Here is a 25786-nt window from a genome sequence, read left to right on the forward strand (position 1 = left end):
TACTGAAGCAGAAATGACTCCACCTTTGGCAAGTGGATGCCTCTTACCATTGGCTCCTGAATCCTTTTTACAGTATCTAGTTGTCTAAGACAGCTTTGCTGCCATCTGATATGATTAAGTGATGTCACAGGGTCAATGTATACATTTCCTGCCTCAAACCAGGAATCAGTCATTTCTTCAAGAAGCCTGGGTTTCTGTTAGTGGGAAATGGTATTTCAGAATAATAATCAGCACCAAAGATGCTCATTGCTACTGTTGTTGGTTGCTGTTTTCTTTCTGAGCCTTTTCAGTGGAGGTTGTATATAATAATATAATATAATATAATATAATATAATATATAAAATATAAATATAGCATAATATGGTATAGTATAATATAATAATACAGTATAATATAATATAGTATAGTATAATTTGGTATAGTATAATATGGTATAATATAATATGGTATAATATAATATAATATATAGTATAATATGGCACAGTATAATATAATATAGCATAATATAGTATAATATAATATGATACGATATGATATGATATAATATAATATAAAATACACAAATACTCCATCTATTCATATGGATACTTCAAATTCAGGACCACAAGATTTTTGCTTAACTGCTTCTATCTTACAGCTGTGTACCCCTTCTTCCAAAATTGAGTAGAGGGTTCTCAAAAACAAAATGGATAAGAGACTATCCCATACTTACTCATTTGCTTTTTCCTTAATACTCCTACAACAGTCTCACAAACACTGCCAATATGACTACTAAAAAGGTTTTTTTAAAAAACCCTTTTCTGCATGCTCCATCACCTTGTTCTTGCCCTATTAGAAAAACAAAAACAAAAAAAACCAAAAAAACGTTGTCAGAGCGTGTGGCCACATTGCAAATTATACTCACTCTCTTTTAACTCTCAGTCTTAATTCCATATGTATATATACACATATGTGTAGATAGTGTTCACACAGTTCACAAAACGCCTTTTCATTTAGGCTGTTCAGAGAATTCAGTAGGCATTATGATTTTTTTCTATTTTACAGATGAGAAAGTGGGGCCCAGAGTGGCTGGGTATCTTGTAGGTCAGAAGACCTAAGGAACAGGCTAAATGGCACACATTCTGGATCATACTCTCATTTTTGTTGCCTGTGTCGTGGGTCATTTCTATCTTCCATGAACAAGAAGATGTACACATGTGTGCATGTGCACACACCCCCTCTCCTTGTCGCTAACTCTGTGAAATGGTTCTTAAAATTTTATTCCATTTTCTTCAGGGGTAAGCTGAGAATCCGCCATTATAGGAGGTTCATGATGTTATTGCAAATCTTACCACCAGGTGTCGCCCTAGTATACCTGCGCAGGTTTCCTATATTGGTGAATTCCAAGGATTGATACTTCAGCTACTTTTACTTTTATTTTTTATTTATTTTATTTTTTTAAATTTACATCTGAGTTAGCATATAGTGCAATAATGATTTCAGGAATAGAATCCAGCGATTCATCACTTACATATGACACTGAGTGCTCATCCCAAATGTCCTTAATGGCCCTTGCCCATTAAGCCCATCCCCTCCCCCCAACCCCTCCAGCAACCCTCTGTTTGTCCTCTATATTTAAGAGTCTCTTATGTTTTGGCCCCCTCCCTGTTTCTATACTATTTTTGCTTCCCTTCCCTTATGTTCATCTGTTTTGTATCTTAAATTCCACATGTGAGTGAAGTCATATGATATATGTCTTTCTCTGATGATAATTCAGCTAACTTTAAGTAAATCCATCATGCAACTTGAAACAGCCAAAGAGAGTAATGAGGATTAAAGAGGTGAAGAGGGTGATGTTGTACAAGAAGACCAATGGAGGGGCGTCTGGGTGGCTCAGTCGGTTGGGTGTCCAACTTCAGCTCAGGTCATGATCTCACGGTTCATGAGTTCGAGCCCCGCATCGGGCTCTGTGCTGACAGCACGGAGCCTGGAGCCTGCTTTGGATTCTGTATCTCTGTCTCTCTCTGCTCCTCCCCTGCTCACACTCTGTCTGTCTCTCTCTCAAAAATAAGATAAACATTAAAAAAATTAAAAAAAAAAAAAAAGAAGTCCAATGGAATGAGAAACGTGGGAAGAGGGGATTTTTTTTCCACTTTGCAATTGGCTTTACAAGGCAGAATACTTAACCTTCGTTGCTATATGTAATTCTTTAAAAAAATTTTTTTAATGTTTATTTATTTTTGAAAGACAGAGACACAGAGTGTGAGTGGGGGAGGAATCCAGAAACCGTGGGACCTTTTTAGAAAAATAATTGGGGCACCTGGGTGGCTCAGGCGGTTGAGCGTCTGACTTCGGCTCAGGTCATGATCTCACCGCTCCTGAGTTTGAGCCCCACGTCGGGCTCTGTGCGGACAGCTCAGAGCCTGGAACCTGCTTCTGATTCCGTGTCTCCCTCTCTCTCTGCCCCTAACCCACTTGCATTCTGTCTCCGTCTCTCTCAAAAATAAATAAACATTTAAAAAAATTAAAGAAAAATAAAGAAAAAGAATGGTTATGAACTGAATGTTTGTGACTCCCCCCAGAATTCACATGTGGAAGCCCTAATCCCTAGTGATGGCGCCTCTGGGAGGTAAGATTTAGATTAGGTGACAAGAGTGACGCCCTTAGGATGAAGCTAATGTCGTTATAAAAAAAGGGAGAGACACAAGGCGTCCTCTCTGTCTCTTTCTCATCCTCCCTCTCTCCCACCAGGAACTGGATCAGTTAGCACCTCGATCTTGGGCTTCTCCACCTGTAAGAAACAAATTTCTATTGTGTAAACCACCCAGTCTGTGTGGTATTTTGTTATATCAGCCTGAGCCCTTGAGACAAGAGTCCATATTTTCCCCATTGTGATTTGCAAATAATGTAGATATAAAATTTCTAAGGCCCTTTACGTGCTTGCTCTTGTCGCACTAAATCCTTGAGTTTAATTCAGAGCAAAGAGTGCTGGGATGGAGGGTGGGGGAAGGGTGGCATGGGTGTTAACGAAACGTACAGCAGCGTCTGCTCTCGAGAAGCTTACAGTCTTCTTGTAAGCATACCCCATGAGAGGTAGGCTTACCCTTGCGAAACCAAAGCATACAAGGCAATTTGGGATCCAAGACCAAAATGACTTCAGATCATAAAGGCTATGCTGTGGGTTGTGTTCCACAGAAAGCCGACTCTGAGACAGTGTTTGATGTGTGGAGTATTTATTAAGGATTGCCCTTGGGATCAGCATCTATGGAAGGGAGGGCTCAGAAGCAGGACTGGGCAGAAGAAGAAGTCAAGCTGAGATCCAGACCCAGTGACAGCTTTGGCTGACCCCATGGGGATCCAGGACTAGAAAGGCCACCACCTTCAGAGATGTCTTGATCTCTGTCTCAATACTCCGCCATATGTCAGCAGTCAATGTGGGTGACCCCAGAAGAGGAGTAAATATTTGAAAGCGAATGTAAAAATGTTAAAACTAAATCCGAATGACATGCTTGAGTATCACAGGCTGCCAAGACAGATGAGTGATCACACTGACCAGTGTCTGGTTTATGGGTGCCATCAACATAAATGACAAGGAAGTAGGTTATTTGGCTTTCCAAAGGTCAAGATGACACCGAAGCCAGTTAGCAGATTTGGGCCAGATTCCGGAACCAAAGCCCAACTTGTGTTCATCTCTGACCTTTTGACGTAAAAATCCCATTTGGAGGCATCTACTCTAACCGTAGTGACAGATGTCGTCTCTGTCCAGCATCCATCCTTGTGGGCAACAACATTCCTTCCTTCTCCTTTTCAACCATGTGGTTCTGGTGAAAGCTGACAGTCAGAGTGCCCACCCCCTGGACACAGTGGTTGGTTCAAAGTGGATGTGACCATATATACCCCTGCCAGGGAGTCCGAGACCTTTCCAGGGATTTTTATGGACTGGGGTAAAGATCAAGTATTTTCTTTCCTCTGGGGTTCATGATTTGGGATGACTTATATCCAGAGCTACCCCACAGCACATCTCTGACTCATATAGGATAATTCTAGAGCACAGGAGAGAATGAGAGCAAACCCAGAGAGAAACAGGCAGGATAGAGTGCCTTGTTAGAGCCCTTGGGACCATCTGTCATCCCTGGGGCAGCTCGACTTCTGTCCATTATGTAAGCAAATGCGTTCTACTTTTTTGCTTCAGCTACTTTGAGTTGGGCTCCTGTGACTTGCCACACAGATACTCGTTAAGATACTAAGGGAATTATCAGGGACGCACACAAAGGATGTTCATGATAGCGGTATATATAATCTTGCAAAAGAAAAAGAAGACCTGATAAGAGAAATGGTTAAAGTATGGTTTATCCATTGATAGAATGTTATGTAATCTTTAAAAAAAATTTTTTTTTTTTAGGGGAGCCTGAGTGGCTCAGTCGGTTAAGCGTCTGACTCTTGGTTTCAGCTCAAGTCGTGATCTCACGGTTTCGTGAGTACAAGTCCCGCATTAGGTTCTATGCTGACAGTGCAGAACCTGCTTGAGATTCTCTCTCCTTCTCTCTCTGCCCCTCCCACACTCGTGCTGTCTCTGTCTCTCTCAAAATAAATAAATAAACTTAAAAAAATTTTTAATTGTTTTTTTAAATATTCAATGACATGGAAATGCTTATGATGTGAAGTTAAAGGAAGGTATAAAACCAAAACAATAAATGCTTCATGATTCTAACTTATGTGTATGGATACACACATGTATGAAAGTGGAATATTCCTGGTGACCGGTATTATATTTTTACACTTTTGTGTCTTCTCATAATTTTTTATTTTTTTTCCAGGTTTATTGAGAAATAATTGACCTACGTCAGTCTATAAATTCAAGGCAAGGGGCACGATGGTTTGATTTACATGTATTGTGGACTAATCACAACAGGTTTCGTTAACATCCATCCTCTCAGGGAGATCTCATGGGTCTGCAGCTTCTGGCTCCTCCCCCTGGGAGGTCTTGTCTTTCTCTTCATCCCTACATCCCGCTTGCACAGCTCCCACCCCCACGACCGCAGCCTCTGGTGGTCTCTGGGGGGAACTGTGATGTCCTCCTTCAAGTTCAACTCATTGTCCCAGCTACTCGAGTGCTGTGGGGCTCTGCCACAGAGAGCCTCCTAGTCCAAGATGAAATCTCCCCAGGGAAGGGGGTGCTGTTCCCCACAAGGATGGATGCTGGACAGAGACGACATCTGTCACTACGGTTAGAGTAGACGCCTCCAAATGGGATTTCTACGTCAAAAGGTCAGAGATGCACACAAGATGGGCTTTGGTTCCGGAATCTGGCCCAAATCTGCTAACTGGCTTCGGTGTCGTCTTGACCTTTGGAAAGCCGAATAGCCTACTTCCTTGTCATTTATGTTGATGGCACTCATAAACCGGACACTGGTCAGTGTGATCACTCATCTGTCTTGGCAGCCTAGAAATGTCCGTGATACTCAACCATGTCATTTGGATTTAGTATTAACATCTCCACATTTCCTTTCAAATATAGACCACTATCTTTTTTTTCCATTTCAACTTTTTATTTAAATTCCAGTTAGTTAACATACAGGGCAGTACTGGTCTCCGGAGTAGAATTCAGTGTTTCATCACTTACATGCAACACCCAGTGCTCATCCCAACAAGTGCCCTCCTCAGTGCCCATCTCCCACCTAGCCCATCCCCCACCCACCTCCCTCCAGCAACCCTCAGTTTGTTCTTTACCTTTAAGTGTCTCTTGTGGTTTGTTTCCCTCTCTCTTTTTTCTCCCCCTCATATGTTCATCTGTTTTGTTTTTTAAATTCCACATATGAGTGAAGTCATAAAGTATTTGTCTTTCTCTGACTGACTTATTCCACTCAACATAATACATTCTAGTTCCATCTACATAGTTGCAAATGGCAAGATTTCATTCTTTTTGATGGCTAAGTAATATTCCACTAACTAAGTAACTATATATATATATATATATATATATATATATATATATATGCCACATCTTCTTTATCCATTCATCAGTTGGTGGACATTTGGGCTCTTTCCATAGTTTGGCTATTGGCGAAATACTATAAACATTGGGGTGCATGTACCACTTCAAATCTATATTTTTGTGTTCTTTGGGTAAATACCTAGTAGTGAAATTGCTGGATTGTAGGATAGTTCTATTTTTAGCTTCTTGAGGAACTTCCATACTGTTTTCCAGAGCGGCTGCACCAGTTTGCATTCCCACCAGCAATGCAAGAGGGTTCCCATTTCTCCACATCCTCACCAACACCTGTTGTTTCTTGGGTTGTTCATTTTAGCCATTCTGACAAGTGTGAGGTGGTATCTCATCTTGATTTTGATTTGTATTTCCCGGATGATGAGTGATGTTGAGCATCTTTTCATGTGTCTGTTGGCCATCTGGATGTCTTCTTTGGAGAAATGCCTATTCATGTCTTCTGCCCATTTCTTAACTAGATCATTTGTTTTTTGGGTGTTCAGTTTGATAAGTTCTTTACAGATTTTGGATACTAAGCCTTTATCCGATATGTCATTTGCAAGTATCTCCTCCCATTCTTCAGGCAGCCCTTTAGATTTGTTGATTGTTTCCTTCACTGTGCAGACGCTTTTATCTTGATGAGGTCCCAATACTTTATTTTTGTTTTTGTTTCCCTTGGACATCAAATATTGGTCACATTCTTGATGTCACTTGCACTGAGGATCTCCTTATACCCTTTGTGTTGGGATTCTATCAGTAGGTGGAGTATACATGTGACACAGAGGCTGCTCCCCAGCTAAGGTCAGGAGCCTGGGAGGGACAAGAGCCCAAAGGGCCTCAGCTGACCGTGGGTGTTGGGCTCAACCCATCTCTGTTCAAGAGATCAAGAGCCAATGACTTGAGAGGTGGAGGAAGGCTCTTGCTGAGTGGGGAGAATATCAAGTTTTACCCGATCTTTTATTTATGTATGTATATATGTCTGTATGTATGTAAGCAATCTCTACACCCAACGTGGGGCTCAAACTCAGAACTCCGAGATCAAGAGCCGCATCCTCTACTGACTGAGCCAGCCAAGCGCCCCAAATTTTACCCATTCTTCTAAGATGATGGTTTAACATGTTTGCACCAGTTGAATTTGTGTGCCCTGAGGCAAGTCCCCAGTGTCCCTCCCCAGCTATGACACTGAACAGGGCCGGGTGCACACAGAACTGGTGGCACCAGACCCTACACCCTGTCCTTTAACATGTCTCCCACTGAGAAGCCAGGGAGAAAGAGGGAGTCACAGTATTAAATCTTCTCATCCAGGAGCATGATCTCTGCCTCCATGTCCTCAGGTAATTTTTATGGGCCTCTGGTTTTTCACCTGTAAATGAAACATTTGAGAGTCGTTCCCAATGATCAGTTTTGCTTCATTCTACATATTCCATGATCTGAACTGCAGATGAACGTATACCATTGCTCCTGCTCCCATCCGGTTCTGTCGCCCTCCCTGTAGGACCCATTTCAGAGTCTCCCTGGGCACATTCTGTGGTGTCTTGTCTTCACGTTTATTTCAGAAATTATGACACCACCAACACAATTTTGCAGTGATAAAATCCTGGGCCCTACAGACAGCTAAGATGAGCTTAAAGAGATCGCCAACTGTCAGCAGCAATTGGGCGCGTGCTTGTTGTTATGTATGACATGGTGGCCTTAAATTGGCAGCGCGTTGTTCAAGGGAGTTTCTTTTCTTTTCTTTTTTTTTTTTTTTTTTTGTATTTTTACTTGTGGTCAAATACACGTAATGCAAAATTTGCCACCTTACGCATTCTAAGTGTAGAGTTGAGTGGTGCTGAGTATATTTACATTGTCGTATAATCAATCTCCTGAGCGTTTTCATCTTGCAAAACTGAAACTCTATAACCCGCTAAATAATGACTCCCATTTTCCTCTCTCCCCAACTAGGTCTATGGCTCCTTCTCTCGAATCCGGGCAGCTTCTGGCCTGTTTTTCTTTTTTCTTTTTTTTAATGTTTATTTATTCTTGAGAGAGAGAGAGAGAGAGAGTATGTGAAGCAGGCTCCAGACTCTGAGCGGTCAGCACAGAGCCCAACGCGGGGTTCACACTCACAAGCCATGAGATCATGACCTGAGCCGAAGTCAGATACTTAACTGACTAAGCCACCCAGGCGCCCCATCTGTGCCTGTTTTGACCAATAAAATAGGATGGAAGTGATGCGGTGCCAATTTGGGGTCCATGCCTTTGGAGACTGGCAGCTTTCACTTCCTTCCCACTCAAACACTCTGGGGCCCTGGACCACCATATAAAAAGACATCCCACTACTCCAAGACCACCATGCTGAAGAGGCCCATGGAGGCTCCTTTGTAGACATTCGCAGCCCGGTAGACATCCCTGCCGTCTCGCCAGGCAGGTGAATAGAGCTGACTTGGAGCCTCTGGACCAGCCCATCCACCTGCTGAATGTGATGGTGTTCGGAAGAGCAAGCTTGCAAGAGAGGGGTTCACTGTGCACCCAACCCAGCCAGTGCCCACTGCAGCGGGAATGGAGAACAGGGGCCATGGGATGAACTTGGTAAGGGGGAATCAGTTAGGAGCATGCCTATCATGTTTGAATAAAAGCGTAAACATTTATCTCACAGCACTACCCTCGATTCAGAAAATAAATAAAGAAGACAAAGTAATACTTAAAGAAATATTTCAAGTACATGTTACATACATCCTCTCAATGTCTATCGATCACTACATCGTTCTAGAGTTTGTTTCCTGAGTCCGAAGCCTTTCAGTGCTTCTCAAGCTTAAGCGTGCCTATGGGATGTTGGAAGATGCAGATTTAATAAGTTGGTTGAAAGCCTGAGCTGCTTCAGGTCCACCGTCCACACTTCGAAGAAGAGTCTAGGCTCTAGATGGTGCTGGCTGGCATCCAGCACTCACAGGTTCACCAGATTTTTTTGTTTTTTGTTTTTTGTTTTTTTATAAACAGCTTTATTGAGATTTAAGTTGCAGACTAGGGAATTCCCCCAGCACCCCCCGACCCCCCCCGCTCCTGCTGGGTACAGCTCACTGGCATCCGCCTGGTCACAGAGTTGTGCAACCAGTGGCATAATCAACCTTGGAGCGTCTCATCACGCCAGCGAACTTCCCACATAAATTACTTTTCCCCTCCGCCCTCCAGACCACCAATCTACTGTGTCTGAATAGACTTGCCTCTTCTGGACATTTCAGACAAATAAACCATGCAGCAGGCAGTCTTTGGTGTCCGGCTTCTTCCACTTAGCATGTTGCAAGGTTCATCTGTGCTGTGACACAGTACGTCGTTACTTTTTATTGCCCAATAATATTTCATTGTGTGGCTACGTTCACATTTGGTTTATCCGTTCATCGGTTGATAGATACTTGGGGTTGTTTACAACCTTTGGCTACTATGAGTCATCCTGCTGTCAACATTGATCATGTACAAGTGTTTGTGTGGAGGGTTTCTCTGGGTATATATAGATCTCTAAGAGGAATCACCGGGTCACGTGGTAACTTTGACGACGTGCTGAGCTATTGTCCCAAGGGGTTGCGCCATTTTTACATTTTCACCGGTAGTGAGGTTTCCATTTCTCCACATCCTCATCAACACTTGTTATCTTTTTGATTACTTAAACACATGAAGTTAAATTAATTTAATTAAAAAACTAATTAAAAATAGATAATACCTTTATTATTTTTTAAAAGTAATCTCTGTGCCCAATGTGGGGCTCAAACTCAAGACCCCCAAATCAAGAGTTGTGTGCTCCACTGACTGAGCCAGCCAGGTGCCCCTGGTATCTTTTTTTTAAAAAAAATTATATTTCTTGAATGGATGCAAAGTGATATCTTGTGTTGGTTTTAATTTACATTTCCCCAAGGGCTAATGAGCCATTTTTGGGCATCTTTTCATGCGCTTGTTGGCCATTTTTGTGTCTTCTTTGAAGAAGTGTCTGTTCTTACCTTTTGCTTATTTTTAAATTCTGTTATTTGTCTTTTTATTATTGAGTTGTAAGTGTTCTTTGTTCTGGATGCAATTCCTTATCAGAGATATGAGTCGCCAATATTTTCCCCCAGTCTGTGGGTTGGATTTTCACTTTCTTGGTGATATCCTAGGAAGCAGGAAAGGTTTTAATTTTGATGAAATCCAGTTTATTTTTTCTTTAGTCGCTTATGCTATTTGTGTCATGTGTAAGGGGGCTTTACTTAAGCCAAGTGCATGAATGTTTACTCCTATGTTTTCTCCTAAGAGTTTTGTAGTTTCAGCTTTGACATTTAGGTCTATGATCCATTCGGGGTTCATTTTGTGTGTGGTATAAGGAAGGGAACATGGAGTTGTCCCCATTCAGTTTATTGAAAAGATTATTCTTTCCCCATTGAACTGTCAGTAACGGTTTGTTTTTAGACTCTCAAACCTATTCCATTGATCTCTACATCTGCCCTTATACGCACACCATGCTGTCTTGATCACGGTAGCCCTGTACTAAGTTTTGAAATTGGGAAGTGTGAGTCCTCCAACTTTGTTCTTCTTTTTCAAGATTGTTTGGCTTGTCTGGATCCCTTGCGATTCCATATGAATTTTAGGATCAACTTGTTGATTTCTGCATAAAAATGTAGCTGGGATTCTGACAAGGATTACATTGAATCTGTAAATTAATTTGGGGAGTGTTGGTCACCTTAACAATATCAAGTCTTCCAATCCATGAACATGGAATGTCTTTGTATTCACAATATTTAGGCCTCCTTTAATTTCTTTCAACAATAGTTGTAATATTTAGAGTACAAGTTTTATGCTTATTTCGTTACATTTATCCCTACTTTATTCCCTTTGATGACACTGTAGATTGAATTTTCTTTTTTTTTAATCTGTCAGCATACAAAATGAGATTTTTTTTTCAGTTTATTTATTTATTTTGAGAGGAGGGGCAGAGAGAGAGGGAGAGAGAGAGAGAATCCCAAGCTTGGGGCTTGATCTCACAAACCATGGTCATGAACTGAGCTGAAATCAAGAGTCAGAGGCTTAACTGAGTTACCCAGCACCCCAATGGAATTGTTTTCTTAATTTCATTTTTGCATTATTTATTGTTGTGTTATAGAAATACAACTGATTTTTGTATATTAATCTTGTACCCTGCAAATCTGGCTAAACATATTAATTCCAATAGTTTTTTAGTGGATTTCTTAGAATTTTCAATATGCAAGATTATGTCACCTTCAAATAGTGATAGTTGTATTTCTTTCTTCTTTTTTTTCTTTTTTGCCTAATTGCCCTCATCAGATTTTTAGGGCTGTCACGATCCCCTTGATTGGTTAAGTCCTTGCCATTGCAGTGGCCACACATTTGGAATCATGAGCCCAGCTTTGGGCTTCTAGGCTGAGAAGAGTCTTTCTTTTGATAAGCTGACGGTCCCTATCAGTGCCTGTGTCACCTGTCTCCCCGGTTCTGCTGATTATGTTAACACTATTAAAAAGAGGGGCACCTGGGTGGCTCAGTTGGTTAAGCATCTGACTTAGGCTCAGGTCATGATATTGCGGTTGGTGAGTTCAAGCCCCGCGTGGGGCTCTGTGCTGACGGCTCAGAGCCTGGAGTCTGCTTCGGGTTCTGTGTCTCCCTCTCTCTCTGCCCCTCTCCTTCTCACGCTCTGTCTCTCTCTTTCTCAAAACTAAATAAACATTAAAAAAAAAAAAGACACAGAGAGAAATAAAACCATAAGGCCAAAATGGCATCACTTAGGCCAAGTCAGCAAACCAAGACTGAATACCTAACCCAACTGCCTATTCAATCCCCCAAATCCCCGTGTAACCTTTAACCAGTCAACATGGAATTTCCTGGTCAGTAGTAGGAAATTTACTGACAGACCCCTTCCACTACCCTTAAGAAGGCAATCTTGGGGCACCTGGGTGGCTCAGTCAGTTGAGCATCCGACTTCAGCTCAGGTCATGATCTCGCTGTCCGTGAGTTCAAGCCCCACGTCGTGCTCTGTGCTGACAGCTCGGGACCTGGAGCCTGTTTCAGATTCTGTGTCTCTCTCTCTCTCTCTCTGCCCCTCATGCTGTCTCTCTCTGTCTCTCTCTGTCTCTCTCTCTCTCTCTGTCAAAAATAAATAAATATTTAAAAAAATTAAAAAAAGAAGAAGAAGGCAATCTTGCCTAAACAATGCAAACCTTGATAACAAGTTCCCTTCTTTTTTAAATGCCCCTTTCTGCTTTTAAAAACCCTGCTTTTGTTAGAGCTCTCCTCTCGCCAGATGGGATGCTACCCCATTCACGAATTATTTAACAAAGCCAATTAGATCTTCAAATTTACTTGGTTACATTTTTAATAAAATGTTTATTTACTTTTGAGAGGGGGTGAGGAGCAGAGAGAGGGAATCAGGGGATCCAAAGTGGGCCCTGCACTGACAGCAGAGAGCCCGACGTGGGACTTGAACCCACGAACCGTGAGATCACAGCCTGAGCCGACATCAGACGCTTAACTGACTGAGCCACCCAGGTGCCCCCCAATTTTTTTTTTTATTAAAAAAAAATTTTTTTTAATGTTTATTTTTGAGACAGAGAGAGACAGAGCATGAATGGGGGAGGGGCAGAGAGAGAGGGGGACACAGAATCGGAAGGAGGCTCCAGGCTCTGAGCCATCAGCCCAGAGCCTGACGCGGGGCTTGAACTCACCAACCGTGAGATCGTGACCTGAGCTGAAGTCGGACGCTCAACCGACTGAGCCACCCAGGCGCCCCCCCCAATTTTGTTTTTTAACAATACTTCGCGTTAATACTTATTGGAGGAGCCACCTGAAATGAGCTACCTTCACAGTCAAAGCCGAAGGGCTTACACCTCAGAAACCCCAGAAACAGCTCCCTCTAACCTGCAGGGCTGTGCTCTTTAAGTTACACTTCCTTACCTCTCAACTTAGGATCTTCCCCAGGTGGAGGGGGAGGGCCCCTGGGTTCCATTAACGTCTAGGAGCAAAACCGTAGGTGGTTGTACAAATTAAGTCACACATTCAGTGCTGCCCTGTTCGGCTTTCTGCAGTGGTGGACATATTCTACTTAGGCACAGTCTATCATCGTTGTCTCTCACTGCACTTGGGATGTGACCAGTCCAACTGAGGAGCTGAATTTCTAAATTGAATTGCTATAAATTAATTTAAAGAGCCCCATGTGGTTTTTAGCTACAGCACGAGACAGCGCAGCTCTCTATAGGAAATATAGAAACGCGGGCACAAAGGCCTTCCCTGTCACGGACGTTTCTGCTTCTGGGATAGCGTTTCAATAATAATAATAATAATAAAAAAGTATCATTTTGAAAAGTTTGATAAATAAATATAAATAAATCAACGTAAGGCTTTTTGTTTATGAGGAAAAGAGAGGGTCGATACCTTTAAAGTTTTAAACCACCAGGCAAAGTTCTGATTGAAAAGAAAACAATTGGAGGGTTTAAAAGAGAAATCTGAGGGTTTTTTTCCCTGTAAAAGGAGGATCTTATTAACCAAAAATTTTAACAACAAAATAAAAGCGCTTTGGGGATTGTGAAAATTACATATGAAGAGGAATTATAGCAGTAAATGACATGAGTCTGGATTAATATTATAGTTTCTGTCTTGCTAACTGAGCCTTACTTCACTTATCAGGAAAGCCCTGCAAAACCAAGTAGAAAACTGTCCCAGGAAGTAGGATATATGTTGGTTCGGCCGCGCCAGTGGGTCTCAGCCCTGGCAACCCACTGGAGCCATCTGGGCACCGTTTAATGCGACACTGGTGCCTCTACCCCATCTCCGGAAATGCTGGTTTGATTTTACCACGCGGGGGCCAGACCAAACTTCCCTGGGTGATTGTACTCAGAAATTACTAACCTAGGTACTCACCAGCAGGGGATGCTAAGGTTCAGCTGGAGCAAAGAACCAGACCTGTAAGGCGGAGCTAAGGCGCTGGTCACCCTGATCTGTTAGTGCTGTTAATTCAAGCAAGACACAGACTTGTTCAAATACAAATTCAAGAAAGTCCTGAGGTTTTGTTTGTTTGTTTTTGTTTTTGTTTTTTACCACCTTGCATGTGGGAAGGGAGGGGCAGTGATCCCTTTCTGGCTTAACACATGAAAATCACAGGCGTTTAGAAAATGGAGATGTCCATTTCAATGGAATTACTACCAAGGAACAAACTATTAAGTGAGATGATCAGTACTATAGACATCTTAAGGGTTCTTTTTTTTTAAAGATTTTTTTCAAAAGTTTATTTTGAGAGAGAGAGCATCAGTGGGGGATAGGCAGAGAGAGAAGAAGAGAGAATCCCAAGCAGGCTCTGTGCTGTCAGCGGGGACCCAGACATGGGGCTTAAGCCCATGAACCGGGCGTGAGATCATGACCTGAGCTGAAATCAAGAGTCCGATGCTTAACCGACCAAACCTCCCAAGCACCCCTTAAAGGTTATTTTCAATTAGCAATAATCGCACCTCGGATAAACCTCATTGGCTACAAGACTGCCACTGTGCCAAGCTTAAAGGTTATTTTCAGAATGCTCTCTGAAATCCCAAGATCTTACCAGATCTTTGCCCAGAAGTAATGTTCGCAAGGATGGTTTATGCTGTAGAAGAGAGTATCCACTTGCCTTCAGTGTGAGGGGGCATACACGCATTTCTCTACTCATTCTGATGAGCTGTCTCTCGCCTGCCATTAGAAAAGCCTGCAGTTTTCAAGGCTAAGTGCTTGCACTCCGTCAGTGAACACCGAGCGGGGGGCGGAATGCAAACCAAGAAGATGAAAACTTAAAATATGATTGAAAAAAAGGGGAGAGGCGAATTAACAAAGGATGGTGAGGATTGCAGTGTCTGCCTTTGGAACGTGCACCTGTTAGCTTCCGGAGGTCAGGTTTTGCTGTGGGGTTCGCAGCATCTCCGGGGAAGCACCGTGTTTGTGACTCTTTTCCGATCCCAGCCTTGTAAACCAGAAAGGTTCACAGAGCCTGTGACAAACCAGAATATACGAGTCTTTAAAGATTTGTACTGGTGAGACGTCACAGCTTCTCTGTAGAAGCCGCTCCCCTGGTTACTCCCCTTTACAACAGGACACGCCTTCCATGGTTTGAACTTGACCCTTCCCCGCTGTGGCCAAAGCATATTCATCCTGTAGAGACACAGCAAGCGACCCCTCAGCATCCTTTTTTCAAAAAAAATTTGTAAAGTGATCCCTACACCCAACGTGGAGCTCGAACTCACAACCTCAAGATCAAGAGTCACACGCTCCACTGACCGAGCCAGCCAGGCACACCCACCCCCCACATCCTTTTGATAATAGACAAGCTTCTTCTCTCTGCTAATAAATTCCATTTCTATTCTCCAAGTGCTGTTCTATGTCAGGCGTTGTAGGAAGTATTTTATCCAGTTTCACTTAACTCTTCGATAGACCTTTGGAGTGGTAGCATTATTTCCATTTTACTGATCAGGAGACTGAGGTTTAGAGAGATCAAGTGTTCTCCCCGAGGTCAAACTCCTGGTAAGAGCAGGAGGCCGAAATCAGCCCATTTCCTCGGGGCTTCTGGCACCAGGCTATGGCCTCACCACCTGGGCCTCGGTGGTCTGACGGCGGGGAGGTCGGAGAGGGGCCCCCGCTGCAGTCATTTCTCTGCAGTACTAGGGGTGTAAGCACTGGAAACCGTACCTCCCATGCGACCGCTAGGGAATCATCCTCTTCGCGTGGGCTTAGGCCTTCCTGTCCACGACGCCACCCGCAGTGGTGAGCACACAGTGTGGCTACCGTGAACCTTCCTGGTCACCGGGATATGGAAGTGACGCAAACAGACAAAACTCCCGGCCCGCAAAGGTGTCTGAGAGGGGAGAGGAACGACGAACACAAGTAGGTAAAGTGCATAAAGTGTACGTTAGGGTGCAATGAATCCTAAGGAGAAAAGCTTGGCTTGTGGCCAGTGGGGGGGTGGGGTCAGTGTGACTGGAGCCATGAGGGGGGTGGGGGCAGTGTGTCTGGATCCGGTGAGTAGGGGAGCAGTGTGGCTGTTGGCAGTTGGGGGGGGGGGGGGAGTGGGGGGAGCAGGGGTGGGGGGGGGGGGGGGGGGGGGGGGGTGGTGAGTGGGGGCAGCAGGGATGAGGGCAGAAAGACAAGGGGTGCGGCCAGGAAGGGCGCTGTTCCCCCCTAAGGTCTCCAGCTTCCCTCTGCATGAAATGGAGATGCGCTGGGTGATGGAATTTAACCAGATGGTTCGGGAAGCTTTGTTGAGGGTAGAATAGAGGGGACAAGCACAGAAGCAGCCGGACCTGCCAAGAGGCTGTTGCAGTAACCCAAGTGAGGGGTGACAGTGGCTTGAACGAGGGTGGAGGCAGTGGGGGGGGCGGTGAACAGTGGTTAGATCTTGGATGTTCTGACGGTGTGGCCCGAGAGATTTGCTAACAAACGGGTGTGTTGGGGGAGAAAAGAAAACAATCAAGGATCATATCAACATCTCTGGCCTGAGCAACGAGAAAACTGTTGTCTCGAGCGAGCTGGGGAAGACGGCCGGAAGGGCCGTGAGCTCCGTGTGGGGCCTCGTTAACGTGCCGGTTACGCAGCCAGGTGAGGACCCGGGAGCCGCTGGGTTGTGGGTATGCAGCTCAAGGGAAGGGTTCTCGCTGAAGGTAGCACGTTTGTGGATCATCTCACGCAGCTGACCTTGAACGACAACGGGGTTGGACTGTGCGGGTCTGCTTACACGCGGATTTGTTTTCTGATAAATACAGCACAGTGAACGTGTTTTCTCTTCCTTAGGAGGTTTTAGTTTTTTATTTTTACTTTCTTAAATTATTTATTTAGTTGGAGAGAGACAGAGACAGCGCAAGGCGGGGAGGAACAGAGAGAGAGGGAGAGGGAGAATCCCAAGCAGGCTTTGCACTAACAGAGCAGAGCCCGACTTGGGGCTCAGTCTCACGAACGGTGAGATCATGACCTGGGCAGAAGTTGGACACTTAACCGACTGAGCCACCCAGGCGCTCCTCCTTATGAGTTTTTATCTTTATTTATTTATTTATTTTTTAAAAATGTTTTTATTTATTTTTGAGACAGAAAGAGACAGAGCATGAACAGGAGAGGGGCAGAGAGAGAGGGAGACACAGAATCTGAAGCAGGATCCAGGCTCTGAGCTGTCAGCACAGAGCCCGACGCGGGGCTCGAACTCACGGACTGTGAGATCATGACCTGAGCTGAAGTCGGATGCTTAACCCACTGAGCCACCCAGGCGCCCCTACTTATGAGTTTTTAAATAACATTTTATTTTCTCTAGCTTCCTTTGTTAGACGAATACAGTGCATAATACATATAACATACAAAATATGTGTTAATTGACTGTGTTATCAGTAGGGCTTCTGGTCATCAGTAAGCTGTTAGTAGTTATGTTTTCTGGGTTATACCGGACTTTTGACTGTGTGGGCCTTGGTGCCCCTACACCCGTGTTGTTCAAGGGTCAATTGTAGTATTTAAAGTTTACTTACTTATTTTGCGAGAGCAAGTGGGGGAGGGGCAGAGAGAGAGAGAGAGAGAATCCCAAGCAGGCTCCACACTGTCAGCTCAGAGCCTGACATGGGGCTCGAACTCACGAACCACAAGATCGTGACCTGAGTGTCAATCAGGCATCGGGTGCTTAACTGACAGAGCCACCCAAGCGCCCCAACTGTACATAAGCCACTAGAGTGGATGAAACGCCCCCATGGGAACAAGAGAGAAAAGGTCCAGAGATCCAGGCCTGCAGCACGCTGACACGTAAGGTCACAGAAGTGAAGAGGGACCCACAAAGGCATTGGGACACATGGCTGAGAAGTAGGGGTGAGCCAGGACAGGAAAAGGAGCTTTAAGAAGCAGAGAACATGAGCTGTGTCAAATGTGGTGGAGGGGGTGACAAGACGGTTGGTGACCACACCACGGGTGGCCTCCGGGACTGCTCAGTGCAGGGAGGGGGCCCGGTTGCAGTCGATTCAAGAGAGAAGAGGAGAGAAACTTGGGTGGCAGAAGCGATGTGTACTCCATTCCTTCAGAAAGTTTGGTGGTAAAGGAAGATAAATCCGCTGGGAGCTGGAGGGGAGAGGAGGTGAAGAGATTTCTTTCTGTTTAAGATGGAAAAATAGACGGGCGCCTGGGTGGCTCCGTGGGTTAAACATCCGACTTCGGCTCAGGTCATGGTCTCACGGTTTGTGAGTTCGAGCCCCACGTCGGGCTCTCTCCCAGAGCCCTGCTTCAGATCTCTGTCTCCCTCTCTCTCTGCCCCTCCCCTGCTCACATTCTCTCTTTCTCTTTCAAAAATAAATAAACATTAAACAAAAAAAGATGAAGAAGTATAGCGTGCTGTCCGTGGACAGGGATAACTGAGCAGAGAGAATGCGGTGGTGCGGCCGCTCAGCCCTTGCACCAGGGCCGCGGGCCCAGCAGCGAGCCCCTCCTGCAGGCTGGCGGGAATGTTGGGCCTGTGGGAGTTCTGGTCTCCCTGCTTCCATTTTCCCGCTGAAGGGGGAGCAAAGTTGCCGAGATGGGGAGGAGGCCCGAGGGGTTGGAGAGAGAAAGTTGGAGAGGTATGAGCTGGGGAGGGGGAGAGGGAGAGGGGAGACTAGACAAGTACGGGAGGCTTGGGGGGCGTCACTCGGGCCCCGCTCGCTTTCATCATGGCCAATTTCCAGGGCGCCGAGGACGTGACTCTGTGCTTTTCTCCAGCCGGGGCTGTGCGGGCCCAAGACTGGCGGAGTCCGTTTAACCAGGGCTGTGGTTTTAACCAGGGCTGTGGTTTCATCCGGAGGCCTCGGGTCGAGAGGGGCAGGGAGCAGAGGGTGTCAGCAGGCCAGTGAGCACAGGGCTTAGTTACGGGACAAGGTGGGTGAGGAACCAGGAGAGGACAAGCAGAAACTGGGGGCGGACGGGAGGGGTGGGTTCCCGGTGGGGTCAGAGGGTCATCGGAATGTGGAGTTAGGGTCACTGTGGAGTTAGCCGGACAGATGGAGTAGCCGGTCGGCGGTCTGAGAATGAGCTTCGGACGCACTGAGGGTGTTGGTCACGACAGGGGTCGGCACGTGACCGGCTGCGGGCGGCTGAGACGGGAGGAGGGGAGGTCGAGGGCCGGGAGGCCGGGGTTGCCCGGGGCCCCACTGGCCAGTGCTCCTCCGGCCACCGTGAACCCTCTGTGCTCGCGGTCCGTCATAGGCACCGTGCTCCTGGCGCAAGGCCTGGGGAAGGGGCCTCGAGGGTGACCACAGGGAAGGAAGGGACAAGAGAGGGCAGAACACAGAGTCCGCTTTTGCCCTGAGCACCGCATTTATGATTTTGTCCACGTGACCGCGTCTCCCACAGTGCACCCACAGGCAAGAGGTGAATGATTCTGGAGGCAGGGGCCCATCAAGTCCAGGAGATGATGCCTTGGGGCGTGTGGCCTCGAGGCTTGAGGCCGTCCCCGCGGAGGGTCGCCGTGCGTAGTCTCTTCGCCCTCCCAGGCGGTGGCTGGGTTTGATTTTGCACCACCCCCTTTAGCTGTGAGCAGACAGGAGCGCATCCTGCTCCAGGAAGGCCGGTGTGGGGGGCAGGCCGCGTGCGTATCTTGGGGGATGGGGTCAGCGGGTGAGAATAGCAGAGGTGAGCTTCCCGTGTGCACCGGCCCCCTCCCTTCACGGGGGTGTCCTCGGTGCCTGGCCGTCTCGGGGGGCCCTGCGGACCCAGACAAGGCCGCACCCTGCCTGACAGTGCGCTTGGTGGCCCTGGGCCACGCGGCCGGCTCTGTGAGTCTCCGTGCTCCCTGCTCTCTCCCTGGAGAGAACCCCTGTGTGCTCTCTGGGTCTCTCCGCATCTCAGCTCCCAGGCAGGTGGGGGCCGGCGAGCTGCTGGGGGGTTAGATCTACTCGGCTTGGTTCGAGGAGGTGTGGGGCCTTGGGAGGTCACGTCCGTGCTCTGATGCCTCCGTTTCCCAACCTGTAGAATGGGCACTAATTTATATTCCGTAAAGTTGCTAAGATGCTCCAATGAGGTAATTACAAAACTGCGCTGTAAACTGTAAGCCTCTAAAAACGGTGACTTTTGAATGTTATCCTTGCAGAAATAACAGCCAATGGAGGGAGAGACAACAGTGAGCAAGAATTATATGCTGCGTGGAAGGAAGCCCTAAATAATGTCAGTCGCAGAGGAGCCGGCCAGCCTAGACCAGATCCCCATAAAAATCAAACTGCAAAGAAATACAGAAAAGAAGTTAAAGTTCAAGGCTGAAGAGCCATGTTTTTCTGTTGGCCCCTGTGGGAGGGGAGTGATTCTTTTAGTGTGGGAATAGGGCATATAACTCCATCTTTCCCAATCAAAGCCTTTTGATGTGTTACCATGATTCATGGGCAATGACTCACATATGAAAATTCTCACTAGGGTATTACTAATAGTTTGTGTTCCTTAAAAAGGAGATAACGTGAAGCAGAGGAATTACATAATTATTTTCTTTTCAGCTTATACCTTGGGTTTATCCGACGTGAAAATTTCAGGGAGAGGAACTTTCTCTCCTTCCTGCAACGAAAAGAAACATCTCATTACCTTCTTCAGTAATCACGTTTTCAACATACTTGTTAAAATCAACCTCAGTGCTGTTCTTGTCACACTTTGCAAACCACCGTGTAAGAAATGAATTTTTCCCAGGCTAGGACGAAGGTTACATGGATGTGGACCCTCTCCTCAAGATTTCTTCACTGTCAATAGCTATTGCAAAGTCCACTTATTATGTCTCTCTGAATCGCATTTGTCATTTTGAATCATGTTTATCAAGATTTCAAAATCCATCCCTTCATCAAAATGCAATTAAGTAGACTACCTCCCTACCACTCATTCCTGTCATTAAAAGGATCGATCGAATGTAATAAAAACCTCAAGCCAGCCATGCTAGAGTGATCTTAAAATAAATTGCATTTGTTCCGTTTTATTAAAGACTTAGGCATACCTAATCACAAACACTCTAATTCTGGTAGATTCCAGACCTGTTGATGATTTGAACCCTGTCTCGATTCTGCTGAAGTGTGTCCTATTGAACGTAGAGCTTCAAATGTCCTGAAGAATAAAGGAGTTTGTGCACTATTTTATTTTATTTTTAAAAATGTTGATTTATTTATTCTGAGAGAGAGCTAGAGAGCGAGCAGGGGAGGGGCAGAGAGAGAGGGAGACAGAGAATCCCAAGCAGGCACCGTGCTGTCAGTGCAGAGCCTAAGGCGGGACTTGAACTCACGAACTGTAAGATCGTGACCTGAACCGAAACCAAGAGTCGGAGGCTTAACCCACGAGCCACCCGGGCGCCCTAATTCGTGCACTATTTTAGTTCAACTGTCTTGATTTCCTTGGACCAGGTCTACGCTGACTTCACGGGATATTGAAATTAATGGCAACAATGGTGACGAATAGATGCTATTCATCTGAATGGCTGCGGTGGCTTAGGAACTTTGCATATATGCATTTAAATCCATCCCACACACTGCAGGTTTGAGGAAACGGCCTCAAAGAGGTTAAATGATGTGCCGAAGGTCACTTTGCAGGTGGCTGAGCTGCAGTCCCAAATCAGGTCACCCGCTTTCCAGCATTGATGGGATGCCTACTTAATAGTCTACCAAATGAAAGGATAAACTTAATTGGAAGGATTTTAACAAGGCACTTGATTCAGGCCAAAATGTTAATGTGGAGGCCAAAGACTTTAGGTCAGCCCTAGAGAGAACAAGAATGAGCAGGGGAGGGGCAGAGAGAGAGGGAGACACAGAACCCGAAGCAGGCTCTGGGCTCCGAGCTGTCAGCACAGAGCCCGAAGCGGGGATCGAACGCGGGGACCGCGAGATCATGACCCGAGCTGCAGTTGGACACTGAACCGACTGAGCCACCCAGGCGCCCCTAACCCGTCAATTTCTCCTTTACAGGGTGTCTGGGAATTCAACTCTCAAAGAATATGCACGTGGAAGAATTAAGAGGGAGAAGAAATGTCTTTGGACAGTACGCCTTCAAAAAATTATCCAAAGCTCCCTTTGCACGATGAGATCTCCCCCACGACCCCCCCCCCCCCCCCCCCCCCCCCCCCCCCCCCCCCGCCAAGAGCCAGATACGAATCGGGTTTTAGATCAATTTCTTTCTGCCCAGAAATTTCAAAGCAACAATGATCTCTCAGAAGGAGACTCAGGGAGAGCAGGACAGCAGCAAAAATGGAAGAAAACTTGGCTACGAGGTTCCTGCATGGTGTCACTTCAACCCGGTCAGCTTTGTTGAGGTTTTCCAGCGGTGGCCCCCGCCGGGATCAGCCTGGACTCCTGTGCTTCCGGACGTGGTGGGAGCGTCCCCTGGTTGGGGCCCGATGTTGGGGCCCCATGTAAGGCCCAAAAGATGCATCTCGATGTAAGTGGGCTTTCATGTAAGGGAATCAAAACAGGGGCCGTATCATTCTGCTCCCAAGCCAGGCATTTTGAGAGACTGAAAGATAGGAGCCAAGGAAACACAGTTTTTTGGAAGGAATTTATAGCAGGATTATCTTCTAAGACATTTCAGTAGATGTTTCCAGTAGGACAGATACTCACAAAACCCCCCTCCCCCCTCGCCTCCTGCCCACCTTTTAAACTATGTTGAATTGAGGGGCGCCTGAGTGGCTCAGTCAGTTGGGCATCCGACTTCGGCTCAGGTCATGATCTCATGGTTCATGGGTTCGAGCCCCGTTTTGGGCTCTGTGCTGACAGCTCAGAGCTTGGAGCCTGCTTCGGATTCTGTGTCTCCCTCTCTCTCTGCCCCTCCCCAACTTGTGCTCTCTCTCTCTCAAAAATAAACATTTTTTTTAAAGTTAAAAAAATAAAATAAGTTAAATATGTTGAATTGAGGGACACCTCAGTGCCTCAGTTGGTTAAGCAACCGACTCATTGGTTTCGGTTCAGGTCATGATCTCAGTTTTGTGAGTTTGAGCCCGGTGTCAGGCTCTAAGCTGACCATACAGAGCCTGCTTGGGATTCTCTGTCTCCTTCTCTCCCTGCAGCCACCCCCCCCCCCAACTTGTGCTGTCTCTGTCTCCCTCAAAATAAATAAAATAGACTTTAAACAAATGCTAAAGTATGTTGAATTGAACATAATGCACATTCAGAAAAGGGTATAGATCCCAAATGCATAGCCCAGTAAATTTTTACAACAGGAGATAACTATGTAACCAAGTTTGATTCGGGAAAGACCGGAACCAGCCACCCCTCTTCTGACTTTGTTACACAATTGATTCACATTGCCTGTGTTTTTACCGGATATAATTAGATACCTTGTTGTACTCTGTGATGGTTACTTTTACATGTCACCTTGACTGGGCCACGGAATTTTCTGGACATCTGGTGAACCACTATTCTGGGTACGTCGGAGAGGATGTTTCCGGATGAGATCAACGTTGGAATTGGGGGACTGAGCGAAGCAGATAATCTTCCCCGGTATGGGTGGGGCCCGCCCCATCAGTTGAAGGCCTGAATACATCAAAAAAGGCTAAGAGGAAACTCTTCCTGCCTTTGAGCTGAGACTCAGCTTTTCCTGCATTTGGACTCCCACTCTTCTTGGGGTCCAGCCTGCCAGTCTTGGGCTGGAACTTACATCATCAACTCTCCTGGGTCTCCAGCCTGCTGACTGCAATCCTGTGACTTGACCATCTCCGTAATCACACGCGTCAATCCCTTATAATAAATAACAAATCTCTTTCTTCCCGACTCTTTCCCGCCCCCACATATATGTATATATAATTGGTTCTATTTTTCTAGAGAACTCTAATACATACTCTACTTGATTTTGCAACATTTTTATGTAACGTGATGAACAAAGTCTGTGTAACGAACTTGAATTGAGTATGTGGAGTATTTATCTAGTCTCTGTCACGTCTTATAAACGAAACGCCTGTTTCTCCCATTGTATTTTTTCTCGGATTACAGTGTTGGTGACATGGACTGTACGTGCCTTTCCTGGTGGAGCTGAGGTGGCAGAATTCATGCCTCCCTAAGTGAGGACACTTACAGGTGATGGAACCAGTAAGTGCAACATCCCACCTACACCCTGAATACACAGGGCCGAAAGCCTGGCGTGGCCCCCTGAATCCAAGCTAAGGAAGTGTGTTCATGGAATGGATGGTTGACCCGATCTTGAGGTGATCTCAACATCAAACCCAAGTCAAGGCAACGCATTCCACGTGGGTCTTATCAAAGACAGACTCGTGACTGTCCTATATTGAGGGCCTTGCTTGGCCCTCACTTTGGTACTTCTTTAAATAGACAGTAGCCGAGTGGAGGAGGGAGACTGCATCTGGGGCTGTTGTGCCATCACAAGCGTGTCCTTGATAGTCGTCTGCACTGGCCTGTCATTTATGGGAACATGAGCCAAATGCCGGTCAAGGCCCCCCTGTCCACCTGGCTCTGGCACCCATATAAAGTCTTAAAGCCCCACATCACCCCTGGCATAAAACTTGGCCCCCTCACTGGTTTCCATCCATCAGAAGTCTATGTGTCCCAGCTATTTGGTGAGTTTTAATAGAATTTTGCTGAAGGCTTTGGAGTAGCAGTGGTTCATCATAATGCAGCACAGAATCTATCTTATTCCCCATGTCCCTTCTGCCTCCCCTCTTTCTCAGAAGCTCCACGAATGACTCTCCTGATCTTACAGGAGTAATTGAAACAACATCTTCTGTTGATTGAGAATTCCTCCAGAGGCCTCACTCTTGGCCTCGAGGAGCCCGTCAAAGCCGTTCTTCCAAACGCGTACAGAGCTTCCCCAAAGACATCTAATAAAATAAACATTTTCCCATGTTGTGATAATTTGACCAAATGTCATGAATTCTCTGTATGCTCTGCATTAGTCTGGGCCCAGGGAGCCCACGGGAGTGTAGAAGATAGGATTCCCTATCCTCAAGCATTGAGAGGCCAGTTGGAGAGACAACGTGCATGACATAGTCAGGAGATACTTAACGCCAAGCTGTGTGGTAACATTCATGAGTGGGGACTGAGAGACGGGCTAGGTCGGTGGCACTCAGCTGGGGGAAGGGACGGGGGGTGGTTCTTGTAGGACAGGCAGGATTTGGTGTGAGTGAATGGTGACAGGAGAACGGTTCAGGGGGCGGACACAGGCCTCAACTGAGTGGTGAGTCTGGCAAGGAGCATGAGCCTGAGTGTGTGTGTGTGTGTGTGTGTGTGTGCTTGAGCCAGAAGGAGACTGGGCACTTGTTGAGAACTGATGAGAAACAACCTTGAGGGGCACCTGGTGGCTCAGTCTGTTAAGCGTCTGACTCTTGACCTCAGCTCCGGTCAGGATCTCACGGTTTGAGAGTTCGAGCCCCGTGTCAGGCTCTGTGCTGAGAGCGCAGATGCTGCTTAGGATTCTCTCTCTCTCCCTCTCTCTCTGCCCCCTCCTCAGCTCTTGCTCTCTCTCTCAGAATAAATAAATAAACACTAAAAAAGAGAGAGAGAAATAACTTTGAAATTGTGAAGGGCCCTGAAAGCCAAAATGAGATGTGGCTTTGGGACCAGTGACAAGGGACAGTCAAAGCAGGTGTCTCTGGGCAGAAAGGGAGACGCAGGGAAGCCCCATGAAGAAGTCTCGCCTGATAGCGGTGAACAGGTCACACTGGAAGGGTGAGGGGGACCAGCTGTCCCTCGGGCCCAGGAGGTCAGTTCAGACAGATGGGCAGTGGGAGGGGAGGTGAAAAGACAAATGTGAGAGGAAAGACAGAGTTGATGTCCAGGTGGCGTGGGGGTGAAGGACAGGGGCACGGGTGAGGGGCAGCCCCTCTCTGAGTAGGTTAGCCCTATGTGGGTCACAGGTGCCTTTTAGCCTCTGCCACCAGCATGGTTCCCATGGCTC

The 25786-nt window shown here is 46.2% G+C and overlaps 1 pseudogene; it reads right to left on the reverse strand.

Annotated features, from left to right (window-relative positions):
• Positions 1-14383: 14383 nt before the first annotated feature.
• On the reverse strand, positions 14384-14463 carry LOC125926074 (uncharacterized; annotated as a pseudogene).
• Positions 14464-25786: the final 11323 nt, after the last annotated feature.

Source organism: Panthera uncia, chromosome F1, assembly GCF_023721935.1.
Source record: "Panthera uncia isolate 11264 chromosome F1, Puncia_PCG_1.0, whole genome shotgun sequence".
NCBI lineage: Eukaryota > Metazoa > Chordata > Mammalia > Carnivora > Felidae > Panthera > Panthera uncia.